The sequence below is a fragment of the Dreissena polymorpha genome, chromosome 14, assembly GCF_020536995.1.
Source record: "Dreissena polymorpha isolate Duluth1 chromosome 14, UMN_Dpol_1.0, whole genome shotgun sequence".
Classification (NCBI taxonomy): Eukaryota; Metazoa; Mollusca; class Bivalvia; order Myida; family Dreissenidae; genus Dreissena; species Dreissena polymorpha.
The window spans coordinates 4,159,861-4,178,513 of NC_068368.1; positions in this window are offsets into that span (position 1 = coordinate 4,159,861).

An 18,653-nucleotide genomic window follows, 5' to 3' on the forward strand; every position below is an offset into this window, starting at 1 on the left:
ATATATATATATATATATATATATATATATATATATAATCTGAAAGTATTTTCTTAAATCAATGCTATATCTTTGTATTAAAAAACTGCAACACTCATGACTGTAAATTAAGCATTACCATATTTCTTTACAACGTAATGCATGTACATCATCGATATATATAGCATTTAAAACGAAAATCGTTTTAAAATTCAAATGTTTGCATGGTGTTAGAACTACTGTTTTGATATCTTTGTTGTGAACAATGTGTTTAGGTTCAACGTCCGAAAAAAAAGATGTCCGAAAATAACTGCGAGCTGTTAAAACGCGAAATTAAGTTGAATTGAAACAACAATGCGTTAAATATTATTTTTCATCAATCTGACATTTTTCACGGCAACTGATCGGAGCAATATCACGAGGGTACTGTGAAAATCGTCAAATCTCACGATCTGACAATATTGACTGTTATTGACGCTTCACCGGTCTATTTCGTTTCCGTAGAGATAGCTAATGTCGTCCGTTTGTAAGCTCAAATTTGATTGGCTGACGGGTTCAATGGCTTATTCTAAAAATAAATGCTGCTCGAGCAGCATATTGCTGCTCGAGCAGGAATTTTGCTGCTCAAGCAGCATTGAAATGCTGCTCGACCAGTAAATTGCTGCTCGAGCAGCAATATCCTGCTCGAGCAGCATTTTAATGCTGCTCGAGCAGCATTTTTTTCTGCTCGAGCAGAAGTTAAAGTTTCGACCCCTTTGGTGCGCCATACATTACGGTCTGCTCGTCACAATATGAACTAATACTTGGTCAGCTCATGTCAGACGCTGTATTTGGTAAACAATTGAGTAGACATTATGCCTTACCATTACAGAATATGGTTAATGTTAATTCAATGCATAACTCCAATGTGGGCCAAATGTGTAGATAGTTAACAGTAAGTCAATGAAACAACAAGCTGCGGGAATCACCTTAGTCTTTGACAAAATATGTCAGCATGCTATTAAATAAACTGTAGAGCATAGTTCTATTTGTGTATGTATTTGTAGAGATTATTTTTCATGCAAAATGCAATTCAAATTATTTGGTTTAGACAACCAGACAGAAATGAAGCAAGTTTTCCATTTTACAAATTACTGACATGAACTATAGTATTTTCGTTTATTAAAACAACTGAGTGTCAAGTATCATCATTCAGAGTACAACCTTTATAGGTCGCCGTGGTGTAATGGATATGGTGTCCGCCTAGCGACCGGGAGGTCACGGGTTCGATCCCCACCGTGGGAGCGTTCTTTAGATCTCCCCCAAAGACCAAGTACTGGTTCTAGGCCCAGGAAACGGACTCGAGAGCGTTTATGCCTTAGGCTTTCGATGCAATCGAGCTAAAATAAATAGGTTTAAACTAGAGTACAACCTAAATGCATATATAGATTATATCATGATTACAGCTATGGGCGCACTGCAGAACATTTTGCAAACATTGCCTCAATGTAGGGCATTATCGCCAACGTGTGAGGTTATTTAAAGCAACATAACAGAAATGCCTTCAAAACGCCTATCAATTGTGACATTACACCTGAAAGATAAGGTGTGTGAGCTTTCTCGCCTGCTTATCGTCGACACAAATCTTCTGCGATTTGACTAATGTGGTAAGCAGCAATCCTCTGGTATATTCATACAATAGGAACAGGTATGACTGTTATGAACGAAAATATATTGGAGTAAAAGGTATAATTTTACCTTTCATAAAATATGCTTTATGCTTTTTGTCTAGTGTTCATTATAGAAGTTTATATTGTCAAGTATGCAAATTTAGCCGCAATTTACTAAAGATTTCATACACCATAAGAAAGAGACATGTTCACATTTTTGTTATATGACATTGAAATAAGTCGTAGAATAACAAAATGATGCGTAGCATGCAAGCACGACAAATACACTTATGGCGTGAGGCAATTTTACAATAGCAGATCGTTTGTAACGCACTTACGAAATCAATAAAATAGTAAAGCATTTACAACACATGTAACCAATCATTTGGTAAATACATATTCAGACACGGACCAATAATAATGGACAGAATGCTGCAAGCTTTGCTGATTATACTAATAGCGAGCCAAATATCTTGTCATCCAGTCAATACAAGATTTGTGCTTGACGCCACTAATGGCAAGTAACACAATGGTACCGAAATACACTTAGTATAATACATGAACCTCTATAATATATGAATGACATATAGTGAAATATAGTTCATAGTCAATGGCTATTTCAATAGATTAAAATATATAACTTTCTAAAACATGGATTTATAAACATAACGAACATACTTTGTTTTAAAGTATATAAACAGTATAACACATTGTATAACAGTATAGAGAGATGTTAGCATATCAAAAATTAAATCAATAAAACCAAAATTCCATTTTAAATGTAGTTTGTATTTATTATAATATCTTATTGCCCACTGATAAATAGATTTTGTGTTAATGATTCTGTGAACGGAATACAGCAACCATCGAGCACATAGGACGTTGTGTTCTACGTAAGAACTCTACCAACATACATCTGGATCGAGCAAGATGTGTACTGGAATCATATCCTCTCATTGACGGGTAAACGAACTCTGCGTTACAAAATAACAATGAAACAACCGAAATCAGCAAATTACTAAAAAAATTAAAAAGTGTACATAATGAATTCTAGGTAGTCCATGATTGAACATTGCACAAGATAGCATTTAATACTTGTATCATATGTAACCTTTGTAATGCAAAGTAAGTTTTATTGAAATAAATCTAAAATAACTCGGACTTTATTATTAACCCATTTATGCCTAGCGTCTGGAAAAAAGGCATTGGCATCATGCGGCGTCTCATCTGGGTCTACGCTGTTTGTTTAAAGGAATCTCTGTAAGAAATATTCCAAATATAGAAATAAACATACTAGAAATCTCTAAGTTTGGAAATAAATTGATCCAATGTAGAAGGATGGGAGAGTCCACTAGGCATAAATGGGTTAAAGATGAGAAAGCACATACTTCAATTTCTTGCATATCTAACTCGGCAGTCATAATGACCTGGCTGCGCTGTATGGCATTTTCGCTGATGACTCCGTGTACAGCGTAGATCTCAACTCTGACATGTCGTTCGTCTGGAACCATAGTTACTCGCGGGTGGACATCCCTAAGCTTCGCATGGGTCTTCTGGGTGGTCAGGTAAGCGATTTCAGGTTCCATGTGGACTCCATGAAGGGTAAGACATAAAGATATCATTTCAACTCTTTCACCTTAACGCATGCTATTTGTAGAATATATTGCTTGTAGTAGTTTGACAACATGAATGAGGCGAGTTACGCCTTTTGAGCTGGACACGTTTTACTTAACGTTACATACTTCATACTTATGTAATAATATATTTCTCATATAGTATTTTGCATATTACCAACACAATTCACGCCCTATTGTTTTGTTTCCATACTTTTTCCTCCAAACGATGTAACGCATTCTTTTCTAATCATTTATGCTATGGAGGAAAGTTTACAACATATATATAATATTGTAGTAATTAAAGGGACGGTCAACCACGACGACGAAGAAAAGGAAAGGTTGTAAAATACCGTATTTTTTACAATAATTTATTTATATTGATTAAAATATCACGACCGGTATATTACATTACTTGAAACAAGTTGCTAAGTTATCATATTTTCAGTATATTCGGTAATAAACTTTACTGGGTATGTCTACCAGGTAACTACCAGTTAACTATAAATAACGCCAGTAGATTGATCATCATCGTCACGTGGTAAACCCAGGAATGCAAATTGTGCATGCGTAGTGAATTGTATATATTTTATATATAAAATGATCAATCTAATTGCGTTATTTATAGTGTGTATATCGTTATGTCACATATTTTCGCGATGTACTTTCAATTTGACATCGCGAAATTTTATAACCGAAAATACTGAAAATATTAACTTTTTTCAAGTAATGCAATATACCAGTCGTGATATTTTAATCAATATAAACTAATAATTGTAAAAAATATGGTATTTTCCATTTTTTTTTTGTCTTCGTCGTCGTTTTTGACCGTCCCTTTAAATTAAATTACTTTGCATGTTTAACTTTTCATATTTAATGTCTAATGACATATATTTTATTATGCATACCGGTATAACCAATAGTCAATTGATATACGAAAGTGTTCCGGATACAGACACAGAAAACTCAATTAGCGAATACGTTGTTTTTTTTGTATTTGAATGTCGCACACAAAACATATAACACGAACATTTACATACAATTCATGAAACTAAGCAGTGCGCTAAGTTGTAAATTTTCTTACAAATCACTCCAGTTTTGGTCGTGCTGGGTTCCATGTGACGCACATGCTTAAAACTAAGCAATATTCACATTATTAGTCATTCGTAGAGACATAGTATGCTGTTTCTCAGAAAGCAAACATCTAGTCTGATTCTATATAAATTTTTTCACTTTTACGGTTACTTAAGTTCTTTCCACAAAAATTTCAATCCTACAATTTCAGAAGGACGCATATAAAGTTGTCCTTGTATATTATGCCGTCAGAGCGTCAGATTATTGTGTATCATGTAACATAAACGTACACATGTATTTGCTTTACTGATCAAATAGTACATTCATTTTTATCAGCATGTCAGCATTTTAATGGTTTTGGGACATACAATTAGTTAAGGCCCTCAGTCAACAAAATTGGACATAATTAAGCAAATAAAATCACTTTTGAACTATTCGTGTATAAGTCAAAAATAATTGCTGCTAAAGTGATGGAACTTAATAAACATGTTGACAAGCATTTGAACTTATTGCGTTCAAATGTATTGTGTTCGGTATTATCGGAGTGAAAACCCAATTAAGCAAAGATAGCGCTTTGAACTTGACTCGAAAAGTATAACTTATTGCGTGAATAAACACAATATTCGTTATAAAGACTTATTATTAACCATTGAAACAACGGAGGTTATGTGCGTGAACATTAACAGATCGTACACACGTACTTTGTTTCCATGTACTTCCCTCAGTCATTTCCAAAAATTACTACAGTTAAGTTGTCCGTGCGCGACATGTTTTCGCTTTAGATTAACGTGTTAATTAGGCTGTATATTTTTTAAACTTTATAACTTCAATGTATAAATGAGTACGTAGCTAATTATCGCCTCAAATAGCGAACAAATTATCTTCACAAAGCTTTTTCCATCATAATGCGAAACTGTGTTTGAGTAATCCGTGTATTGATATAAATCATATATTGAATCGAGGAAATAATAAGTATGTGTGTACTCGTTTGTAAAAAAACGGAAAGTTTCAATTCGGCGCCGCTAAAATATGCCTCGAATTGTAAGACAATATTCAATCGTTAGACATACTCAATAACAAACCATTTTCCTACTAAGACAAACACATTGCTGTGAAAAAAGACCTGTGCGGAACATCATCATCTTCTCAAAACACCGCATTGTGTCGATGCTCCTAGATTGCAGGGTATCAGGATCTGGCCATTTGTGATGTGGTCGCATCAATTCAACACAACATAATCCTTTCATCCATGCCGCTAAATTCACTCCTCGACCATCTTAAACACGACCCTCGGGAACCTTCTTATCATCTCACAACACATTTTAAGATACGACTGACATTTTGCTTATAAAAAGATACATTTTAAATCAATTTGATCATAAAAAGGGCAAAAGCAAGATGTGGATGAAAGCGTACGATAAAGCGAGTGTATCTGTGACGTTTGCCTTGTCGCTCCTTGAGAATCGTGCGCGTCAACTCGTGCAGATCCACCCCAATTCACGCTGTCCATGCGTAAATAGAACTCCGCAGTGCAGACATATACGTCATATATCTTATTGAAGTCGTGGTCTATGTTTTTGTCAAGTCTCATTGTAAAGTATAAGTTTCGACTCTCGTGCCTCACGATCCGAATATGCATCGCCGCTTTCTACGATGTATTTGTGTGAAGACGTGTTTTACCCGTAGTGTATCTTGTTATGTTGTTTTCTTTCGCCTCATATGACGCATGCGCCTCTTTCGATGGTACATTTCCGGTAACAAATATATACTCATTGCTGTGGTATATGATTGGTGTTTGGTTGTAGTGCTTTCTGACATACATAAGGAGCTATTTTTCAACTTATGTGTGCCATCAATTTCCGAGTTATTAAATTGGTTCTTGGAAAGGTATACCGCAAATAATAGTTTTCTTTTTTTTTCATTTATAAATTGAACATGATTTTTGCGATTATGGATGTAATCGTTTATTTTATGTAATGTTCCCAAGTTGACCGCTATTACGAAAAGTTCCACTTGTTGTGTTCAAAACAGCGATATTGAGTAATAGAAACTAAGAAGAGACTTCATTCCAACGAAAATTACAATACAGCTGAAAGTGTTTTCTCTGATTAGCGTGTGCGGACTGCACATATAATATTGGACGACAATTAATACATATACTTTAAGCCCCATTTTCCAATAGTGCGGCTCCTTGTTGTTGTTTTAAATAATATGCTCGGCTTCTCTGCTGGCGTTATTGCGAAGAGAGGAAACTGTTTGTCGATCACTCTTGGCGTCTGGGCGGAATGCCAATCTTAGCCGGCCAATACACTTCCGCTTCTAGTGGTGTTCCGAAAAGAATAGAGAAGCGCTGGATTGTTCACATCTCTGTCAACGACAATTGCCTTATAAAAAGTTAACAGGCAAATAACCAGTTGTGATATTACTAAATCGTTTATCTTGTTTATTAATATCGTAACATGTATTGACAGCACACGCATATATCAGAAATTTTCTTTTGAGTCAATTTATTTATGTTTTTTTCCGGAAATGTATATATGCTTACACTGGAAACAACCGAAAATTATTACTAGTACGCTAGTAAATGAATTTGATACTTTACAATGTTTCATAATATATTACATATTTACTATTTGTTAACAATTGTTTAACGTAATGAGAAGGCTTGTTTGATTCATTACTAAAAAGTTAAAGCTGCTCTACAAGGTTATGTGTCCGTTATTTTAACGCATTGAAGAGTTATGTACATGACAAGTAACTGAATTTGTTATTCGTCAATTTGTAATAATTTAAGTCTGGTGATTTTAAATCTTAACATTTGTCTAGGTGTCAATCTCATAAACGCAAACTGTTATGTCAATCCAAATGTTAAATCATAACTGTTGAAACCTGAAACCGGAATATATCAAAGTAATACAATAAGTTGTATGGCTTTAAATCTATGAGACGTAGGTTCTCCATATAATGCAACATCCTTAATATATGTATATAAGAAATGAAACTCCAGTATCATAATGAGTATATAATTGTGCGTTATTCATTTATTTAATGCAAATGACCTATTCTTATGATCCAAACTATTGCAAAAAAGGGATTACAGGCTAATCAGGGACGACACTTTCCTTTTCTATGGAATTGTTCGATATAAAGGAAGTTTCTTCTAAACCAAAATCAAGTCTAGGGGTAAGTGCCGTCCTACATTAGCCTGTGCGGACTGCTTAGTCTCAGCGGTACGTGCCGTCCTTCATTAGCCTATGGAGACTGCAATCAAGTATGAGCGGTACGTGCCGTCCTACATTAGCCTATGGAGACTGCAATCAAGTAGCAGCGGTACGTGCCGTCCTATATTTGCCTGTGCGGACTGCTTATCAAGTCTCAGCGGTAAGTGCCGTCCTACGCTAGCCTGTGCGGACTGCTAATCAAGTATAAGCGGTACGTGCCGTCCTATATTAGCATGTGCGGACTAGTTTTCAAGTCTCAGCGATAAGTGCCGTCCTACATTAGCCTGTGCGGACTGCTAATCAAGTCTCAGCGGTAGGTGCCGTCCTACATTAGCATGTGCAGACTGCAATCAAGTCTCAGCGGTAAGTGCCGTCCTATATTAGCATGTGCAGACTGCTAATCAAGACTCAGCGGTAAGTGCCGTCCTACATTAGCCTGTGCGGACTGCTAATCAAGTATCAGCGGTAGGTGCCGTCCTACATTAGCATGTGCGGACTGCAATCAAGTCTCAGCGGTAAGTGCCGTCCTATATTAGCATGTGCGGACTGCTAATCAAGTCTTAGCGGTAAGTGCCGTCCTACATTAGCCTGTGCGGACTGCTAATCAAGTATCAGCGGTAATTCCGTCCTACATTAGCCTGTATGGACTGCTGATCAAGACTCAGCTGTAAGTTCCGTCCTACATTAGCCTATGCAGACTGCTAATCAAGTCTCAGCGGTAGGTGCCGTCATACATTAGCCTGTGCGGACTGCTAATCAAGTCTCAGCGGTAAGTGCCGTCCTATATTAGCATGTGCGGACTGCTAATCAAGTCTTAGCGGTAAGTGCCGTCCTACATTAGCCTGTGCGGACTGCTAATCAAGTATCAGCGGTAAGTGCCGTACTACATTAGCCTGTGCAGACTGCTCATCAAGTCTCATCGGTAAGTGCCGTCCTACATTAGCCTGTGCGGACTGCTCATCAAGTATCAGCGGTAAGCGCCGTCCTACATTAGCCTATGCGGATTGCTAATCAAGTCTCATCGGTAAGTGCCGTCCTACATTAGCCTGTGCGGACTGCTCATCAAGTCTCAGCGGTAAGTGCCGTCCTACATTAGCCTGTGCGGACTGCTAATCAAGTCTCAGAGGTTAGTGCCGTCCTACATTAGCCTGTGCGGACTGCAATCAAGTCTCAGCGGTAAGTTCCGTCCTATATTAGCATGTGCAGACTGCTAATCAAGACTCAGCGGTAAGTGCCGTCCTACATTAGCCTGTGCGGACTGCTAATCAAGTATCAGCGGTGAGTGCCGTCCTACATTAGCCTGTGCGGACTGCTAAACGAGCCTAATCTGGACACCACTTTACACACGTGCATTAAGCCCTGTTTTTTCAAAAGGGTTGCTTATTTACACATCCAGGAAATGCATACAATGCATAAAACATAAACGAATTAATACAGCGGATGTGATAGCTAAAGAAACTTCAGCGTACAGTTTATATAGTATTGACAGACCTGTACGCTGAAGCTAACCCCGTATCGAAAGTCAACCAGAGTCGTAACATATTTATGTCACGCTATAAATCAAAGAAAGCTCATTTTCTTGGATACATTTCTACATATATTGGTGAATGAATATAAATTACTGCATCGAGGAATATTTTAAGGTTCAAATGTTTCAAATGCATCTTACAATAGACGAAAATAACTCTCATCAGTCTGAAATTCACAATTTTGACGCCATTGTCGCTTTGTCACGTGACGAGTTTTCATTTGGATACTTTCGGATCGACCTTGACATTTTATGCTGAAATTGTAAACATTACTTTCGTTTTCTGAAATCTATTATTTGTGATTAACAACTTACGTCTGGTGGATTATTAAGAATGATTTCATTGTGAATCAGGTAGTTTTATATAATATTTACTTTTACTTTGTATTGACACTACAATTTGTTTACAAAATAAGCCAGAATAATTAAAATACCGGGAAATGTCATTCTGAATTTGAAAACACTTGAGCACATGGTTTGTTACTAAAAATAGAAATAACGTCATATGACCGTGAAATCTCGGGAGATTCGCATTTCAAGAAAGTCAGTCACATCGCTGTTTTTCTCGATATGTAAGAGCAGAATAGATACATTTTAAATGTTTAAGATAGTATTTTGTGAAAGAATATATCTGTTAAATGTGAAATTTGTCAATCTATCCAATCAAGTGGTTGATTTGGGCCAACAACTGCATTTTAAAGCTGTTTTGGACCGGTCTTTGTTAACTGTCAACTTTTCGGGAATTTCTGGTTAACTTTCCTAATGGGGTTGGTCCATAACTATAAAGTCGCGCCAGTCAAAAATCATAAAAAGCGACATTTAAAGTTATGGTAGCCATAACTACGGATGTGACTGCTTTTGAACAATCACTACATACATTAGTTGTGTTTAAACCGATTGATGACTTCACGCCATACTTGGCCCAGAATTATCACAAAACGCAAACGCGTAAACAAAAATCAACCTGATTATATATCAATTTGCTTTATTCCGCATGAAATGTTGTAAGTTCGGTCTGGAAATGTCTCAATAGATTAAATTGGAACTTAAAATATGCTATGGCCATGAAGTGTAGATATGCAAAACAGACACATGTTTACTGATATGGCTGGAAAGTGAGCGTCATTTAAAAATTAAACATACGAAATAAAGGGTATAAAACGGCGGAAAAAAAATGTCTCGGCATGAACGTCGCCATTTTGACTATCGCGTGATATAAAGCATCCGCTTCACATTTCATGACAGTCAAGTAAATTGAACACGACAATCATACATTAAATGTGCAATAATTCAGTGATATTAAATTGATGTTTAAATTATATTAATGTCCTTTAAATAAATAAGAAAAAACATCAAAAGCATCTATTTAAGTTTTCACTGTATAGTCTGTTCCACTTTTTGTTAAACTATCCAACCGTGTTACACGACAGCTATACGCACTGTAATCAACACAACATCGTGACCACATTGTACTCTTTGCATGGTCTATTGCTTTTTTACATGAACTTTAATCACATTGCTAATAGCTTGATAAATGACTTAGTGATTTACTTCGTTATAGCAATAAATAGCGCTGTGTGTCCACATGACGTATTAACGCTCATGGAATGTATAGTTTTATCCAGATTACGCAATTTTAATCATTTAACATGCCTTCAATTATGTATTATACACTTAATGTGTACAAATATGCTTATTTTTTTTTGCTACCTTTGTATATGATGTCTTATACTTGTTATCCTGTAGTGCCACACTTGCATGTGGTGGCTTATACATGTTGGTTTTTAAAATGTACTTTTCTTCGGTTATGTAGTCGCATACCGTTGTTTAATGTAACAACGGGATGTACCTTTACAATATTTTTGTTAAGGACACCCTTAAATAAGCATTAGACATTATTTCCATTAATGTAATGGATGTAACAATGTTTTGCATTTTTTTCATATTTTTGTAAATGACAACCTTAAATGAATATGTACACATTATTTCCATTAATGTGCAAGGACTAAGTGATAAATTAAAACGCGCAAGAGTAAAACAATATATTTTACATCAACTAGCACAAATCGCTATTTTACAGGAGACACTTTTCTGAAGATTTAAAAGTACTTTTAGTGGATGAATTTTCTGAATGGGATCTTTACCACTCACACGGAGATAGTAAAAGCAAAGGTGTGTCAATCATAATTAAAAAGTCCCTTCAATACACGGTCATTGACACATACATAGACACAAGTGGAAGATATATATTAATGAATATTGAAACACAAAACAATAACATATCACTACTCAATATTTATGCACCAAATGACAAAAAACAACGAAACGTTTTTTTCGATTTAATTTCAAAAATATTAAATTAACATTCCCAGGGCATTAAATTAATTGGTGGAGATTTTAATGAAATAAACGACATACGTGATAAGAGTATCATCATCAAAAAGTGAAGTAAAAATTAATGGTAAACTAACAAATCTTAAACGAATAAATAATCTTACGGATATTTGGCGATATTTAAATCCTACAAAAAACCAGTTTACATGGAGGAGGAAAAATTATACTGATAAAAGTCGTATAGATTTCTGGCTTTTAGACAAAAATAGTATTCCTCTTGTAAATGCAAGCGATATTAGACCTGCAATAATTCAATCGACTGATCATATGGCAATATCTATCAAACTTAAAACCCCATCGAAACGGGGCCAAGGATTTTGGAAATTAAATAACTCAATTTTGAGTGAACATGAATACTGTACTAAAGTAAAAACCATTATCGACGAATGCTCACAATTACATATAGATAGTAAACAAATTATATGGGAAGTACTTAAATGGGAAGTTAAACAAATGTCAATAGGATACTCAAAGAAAAAATCACGTGAACGCCAAACTTTGTTGCATCTTCTCGAAACCGAGTTAAATAATTTACTTAAAAAGATTCTGACACAGAAACTGATAAAAAGCAAATGGGGCTTTTGTTAGATCAAGACTTCAATTTATGGAAGAAGGCGAGAGAAATTCTAAATTCTTTCTTAGTCAAGAAAAATCAAGACAAAATAGAAAAAATATAACTTCTCTTAATGTTGATGGCAAACACTTTAATAACAGAGTTGAAATATTAAATCAAGAAGCAATTTTTTATGAATCATTATACAAATCAAATGCATGTACAAACTCCGATTTAGAGTTTTACCTTAATTCAATTACTATCGAAAAAACAGTCACAGAAAACGATGCTAATCTATGTGAAGATAATATTTCCTTACAAGAACTGTCGAATGCTTTAGCGTCAATGAAACATAATAAAAGTCCTGGCCTAGACGGTTTAACTGTCGAATTCTACCAAAAGTTTTGGGCTATTTTATCGCCTTTATTACTAAATTGTTTTACAGAATGTACTCAAAAGGAAGAATTGACGCATACTCAAAAACAATGTATTTTTTCATTGTTGTATAAAAAGGTGATCCTGAGAATTTAGAAAACTGGAGACCAATATCACTTTTAAATACAGATTACACAATTTTAGCAAAAGTTTTAGCTCAGCGTCTACAAACTATTTTACCAAATATAATCAGTCTCGATCAGCAGGGATTTATTAAAAACAGATTTATTGGTTGCAATATTCGACAAATACAAGATATAATCGATTATTCTGAGTTGCTTAACATAGACGGAGCCCTTTTATTTGTTGATTTTAAGAAGGCATTCGATACAGTTGAATGGAACATGATGTTTAACGTCTTAACAAAATTCGGTTTCAAGAGTAACTTTATTAATATGGTAAAACATTATATAATGACATCTGCTCATCTGTAATGAATAACGGTTGGCAATCAAAATTCTTCAAAATACAAAGAGGAATACGGCAAGGCTGTCCTCTTTCATCTCTGCTTTTTATTTTAATAGCTGAAATATTAGCAACAAAGCTTCGATTGTGTAATCAATATGACGGTATAATGATAAAATGCAACCAACAAGTTCGAAATATTAAAATCACACAACTTGCAGATGATACCACAATTTTCTTAAAAAATACAAATGAGATACCAGTTGTGATTAATATAATCGATGAATTCGGGATAATATCAGGTTTGAAATTAAATAAACAAAAAACCGAAGGTATATTACTTGGTAAGTCTAAACACGAAAACGAATGTGTTATTCACGACAGAAAATTTAGTGCAGTGGTTAAAGCCTTAGGCACTTACGTTGGGATAACTTCTGCTAAATGTGAAGAACTTAATTGGAATGACAAAATTGTATCGTGTCAAAAAGTAATTTATTCCTGGAACAACAGGAACCTGACATTTTATGGAAGGGTAACAGTAATTAAAACGTTATTGATACCAAAATTAACATATCTTTTACAGTCAACATTTGTTTCAAAGAATATCATAAATGAACTTAATACTATGTGTTTTAAGTTCTTATGGAATAACAAAACCGAAAAAATTAAAAGATCTATTTTAATAGGTAATACACAAGATGGAGGAATTGAAATGCCTGACATGAGCATTTTTGCAAAATCACTCAAATGAAATTGATAAAAATGTTATGTATCGATGACAATGCAAATTGGAAAGTTATTCCTAATTTTTTCTTAAATCAGTATGGCAAAAAGCTGTTAATATTTAAAATGAACATCGATTCTTTTAAGTCATTACCAAAAGTAACATGGAAAATACCTTCCTTTTATGAAGATATTATATGCAATTTCATCGAAATGAACAATGTCAATACACAAAAAAAAACAACAAAGATATTTTGATACAAGAACTGAAGTAATATGGGGAAACCGATATATAAAACATAATGGCAAATGTCTTATTTTCGAAAACTGGATAAATTCGAATATAATTTTCATTAATGATTTAGTTTCGAACACTGGCCTAGCTAAGGAAACTTATATTATTTCAAAATTAGAAAACAAATCTAACTGGATTGCCGAGTTAAATAAACTAAAAATATCAATTCCGAAAGATTGGACTCTTACTTTGCAATCAACTGAATCATTTAATTCCACGGTAAAAACAGACCAGCAGGGTGCATTTGTCAAAAAAATAAACATCTATAGCTTGAATAATAAACAACAAAAACAGATATTTACTAAGCATAAGTGCACTAAACCATACGTCCATGACTACTGGACGAGAGAATTTAAAGGAAGAATAATCTGGAAATCAGTATACGATTTTATTAATAATGTTATTCAGAATACTATGGTTAGACAAATGAGATATAAACTTATTCATAAAATTATCCCAACTAATGAAAACTTGTTTACTTGGAAAGTAAAAAAATCGCCTCTATGCCTTTGCTGTGGGGAATTAGAAACAATAGAACACTTACTATTAGACTCTGGTACATTGTCTAAATAACTTTCCAGAAAATAGGTTTTTGTTCCCCCCTTATTTCCCTTCGTAATATAATTGTAGGCTATAAAATAGAAAGTAGTACATACGATGATGTCAATATCATAATGAGCTATGCTTGTTTCTACATATATAAATGTTACATTATCAGTGAGAGAAGATCAAAAATTATTGATATGAAAGATATGCTTATAAGAGATCTCCACACTGTTACCCAATATTACCAAAAACGAAATATATGTCACAATATATTATCAAAGTTTGTTAAACACTTGACTTTATAGCCTTCACAATTTGTTGGAAATTAATATTCCAGTGCTTTTGATGACTTACATAACAGAATTTTTTTTGTTTAGAATCTGTAATAAATAAAGTATCCTATGTTATTTATGTAAAAAGAGTATTAACATATTTGTGAATAACCAATATATAACTTAATTATAAAGAAACTATTAAATATTGATTCACACGTTTTGAATGAATGTTTATACAGCTGCAACTGTATGTAACTATATGTAACTGTACTTTATAACTGACCTATACTCTGTTGTATGCCCTTATTTCTTTGTGAATAAAAAAAGTTCGAAACCAAAAAAAAAAAAAAGTTTTCACTAAATAATGTGTGCTTTTGTTGAAGAATTTCCTGATTAATTAACGTAAACAATCATTAAACGCTTGCACAAATAGACTTGTAGAGTTATTAAACACATAAATTTACGTATAATATAAGATAAAAATATGAATGATAAATTTTACAATGTAAGGCGCTTATTTATTGTATAATAAAAAGCTGTCTTCGGATACAGAATACTCGGTAGTCCACAGCGTCGACTCTTTGTTCACTTCCGATGACTGGATGCAGACGATTCGGGTCACCAAAACATACGATAAAGTATTGTAGTGCTACATCACCACAAATAGCAGTCTTATAAATACAGCTAAAAGGGTTTTATAACTAAGCGCTTAACTAAATGGTTATTATTTACCTTTCCTTTATAAGAGTCATTATGTAAATGCCTTTTGATAAAACTACTTCCGTATACGTGTTACTATTATCACTCTCATTCATATTTATATTGTGTTAAAGAGACTGGATACATAGTCGAACCCTACCCGGCAAACGACATCGCGATACTGCGACTGGAACATTCGGCCTTCCTCTCCAACTACAACCTTCCATCGTCGTGTGCCTTCCATCGCCGCTACTTCCGGTTAGCGGCGTGTCGCATGTGACGTCAGTGTCGACCGTGTATGATGCTAACGTTGATGCCGAATGTTACGTTACTGGGCACGGAGCGACCGAAGACAAACTTGATGGGAGATCGTAAAATGGTTTCATTTAAGGATGGCGTAACGTAATTATCGTTGAGGAAAAACCATACATTTTAAACAACAGCGTTATTTTCGCCAAAATAGTACTCTTTATGATGCTTATTATCATTTTATTCATCAGCAGCGCTATGAACACCATGATTTTGATAATAATCGTCATCCTCATCCTCATCCTCCTCCTCCTCCTCCTCCTCCACATCATCATCATCATCATCATCATCATCATCATCATCACCATCATCATGACGTTCTAAGTTTGAAACGGATACACTTGTTTGAAATATGCGCGTTATTTTCTTCTGCGAAACGGCTTGATAACTGTTCACGTTTGGGTGATTCACAATACATGTACTATGCCATTTGGAATGAACTAATTTAAGCCCGTCATACTAAACAGCTGAAACCATAAAAGATGTATATATAAAGGGGCGACAGGTCAAGTACACTTGCCCTATTTACAGTTCCATTAAAGTAACACTTACTTGTATGATTATGATGAATGTATGTGAGCCTCGCCCTGTGAAAACGAGGATTAATGTGTTTGCGTACACTGTCCGCACAGGCTAATCAGGGAAGACACTTTCCACTTTAATTGAATTTATTTTTTAAATAATTCTCTTCTCAACGAAAATCTTTCTAGATTGATTAATATGCGGACTGCCCAGGCTAATCTGGGACGACACTTTTCATTTATCCCTGTTTTCCCAGAGCGAGGCTCATTTTTATTAAGGCAACTCCATCAATCTACATTAATGTACATTTAGGGTTGTTAAGAAAATGTTCGCATGTGACATAAGAGGCGCGCCGGCGGTGTTAACCATTTTATCTTGTAAAACTTCATTCTATAACTTCATTCTAAAATTATTTTCCAATTTCCTCGAAACCGTGTTAAAATTGTGCGAGATATTATAATAACACAAATCTTTTTCAGACCCGTTTTCGTCCATGGCGCCTGCGTGGCAACTTCAACTGAAACGCGTGCATCTCGTGCTAACCTAAATCTGCCGAACCGCGCGGCTTCAAGAGAACGGCTTCTACAACTTCCGCAGTGAAGTCGTCTGCGTCGCCAGTGAGGGACCGGGAGCGCCCACGTGCTTCGAAAGACGACTAAGAACTGGAGCTAGTGGTTTATCAATCCCTTAAGGCTTTTCCGTGTGAGGTCTGTAAGTTGCGCCCGGAAATAGCTTCAAATGTAAAAAGGGGCTAGTGTTTATTTGACGCATAATGCAAAGCTTTTTCGTTTAAGCTTCGCAAGTGAAAATTTGGGAAAGTATTTGCTTCATGATTGAGACTGCCGATCTCGTACATTACAATTTGTTTAACATGGTTGTAACAACGTTCGATATCCTTGCGCGTTTTAAATGCGGCTGTTAGGTGTAAGCGGGGAGGGGGATATTCGTCATTATTAGAGAGACTGCTCATTTCCAACATACAATTTCTATAAAATGAATGTAAAACCGTTCTACAGTGTAACGACATCCTGGTGTGATGACACACTCTCGTAATGAATCAGATCAAAATGGACCACATTTTAAGTTTATCAAAAATAAGATCATGAAAAACTAATTGTATGCATGCGGACCAATGAAAACAGGCTCTTTAATAATTATCAGAATCTGAAAACAAATGTCACCAAACATTGCAAAATACGATTGTGATTTCGACATAGTAGCTCGGTTGTAGGCTATGAGTTTGTTATTTTTACGGAATAAATATTGTTGTTGTTTCTATCTTTGTTGTTTAAATGAAAACATGGTAAACCAAACTGTCTGACCTATACGGGGTGATTCTGGCGGTCCGCTGTTGTGTCAGCTGGGGACTGGAAAATGAGAGCTACAGAAGTAATCCGTTTCGGGTCCGGAAACTGCCTGCACGATGTTGTCCCTTGCGCCACTGCTTCCGTGCAAGCTTATTACGGCTGGATAGCCGACGTCACCGGTGAGCTCAACATTATCGCCTAACTAGTTTATAAGCCGTCATTTAACGAATGAAAAGCAAAGTGATTTAGATATAATGACAATTTTTCCATTAGCTGAGGATGTTTGTCGTTGTACGAACTTGCAGTAAACCCCGTGTTCCAAGAACACTTAACGAGCATGACTTAAACCCCGTGTTCCCAGACCACTTTACGAACATGCAGTAAACCCCGAGTTCCCAGAACACTTAACGAACATGCGTTAAACCCCGTGTTGCCTGAACACTTTACGAACATGCATAATACCCCGTGTTCACAGAACACTTTACGAACATGCATTAAACCCCGTGTTCCCAGACCACTCTACGAACATGCAGTAAACCCAGTGTTCCCAGACCACTTTACGAACATGCATTAAATCCTGTGTTCCCATAACACTTTACGAACATGTATTTAACCCAGTGTTCCCAGTTCACTTTACGATTATGCATTAAATCATGTGTTCCCAGAACACTTTACGAACATGTATTTAACCCAGTGTTCCCAGAACACTTTACTAACATGCATTAACTCCTGTGTTCCCAGAACACTTTACGAACATGCATTAAATCCTGTGTTCACAGAACACTTAACGAGCATGCATTAAATCCTGTGTTCACAGAACACTTTACGAACATGCATTAAATCCTGTGTTCCCGGAACACTCTACGAACATGCAGTAAACACCGTGTTCCCAGAACACTTTAAGAACATGCATTAAATGCTGTGTTCCCAGACCGCTCTACGAACATGTATTAAACCCCGTGTTCCCAGAACACTTTAAGAACATGCAATAAATGCTGTGTTCGCAGAACACTTTACGAACACGTATTAAACCCCGTGTTCCAAGAATACTTTACGAACATGCAATAAATGCTGTATTCGCAGAACACTTATCGAACACGTATTAAACCCCGTGTTCCCAGAATAC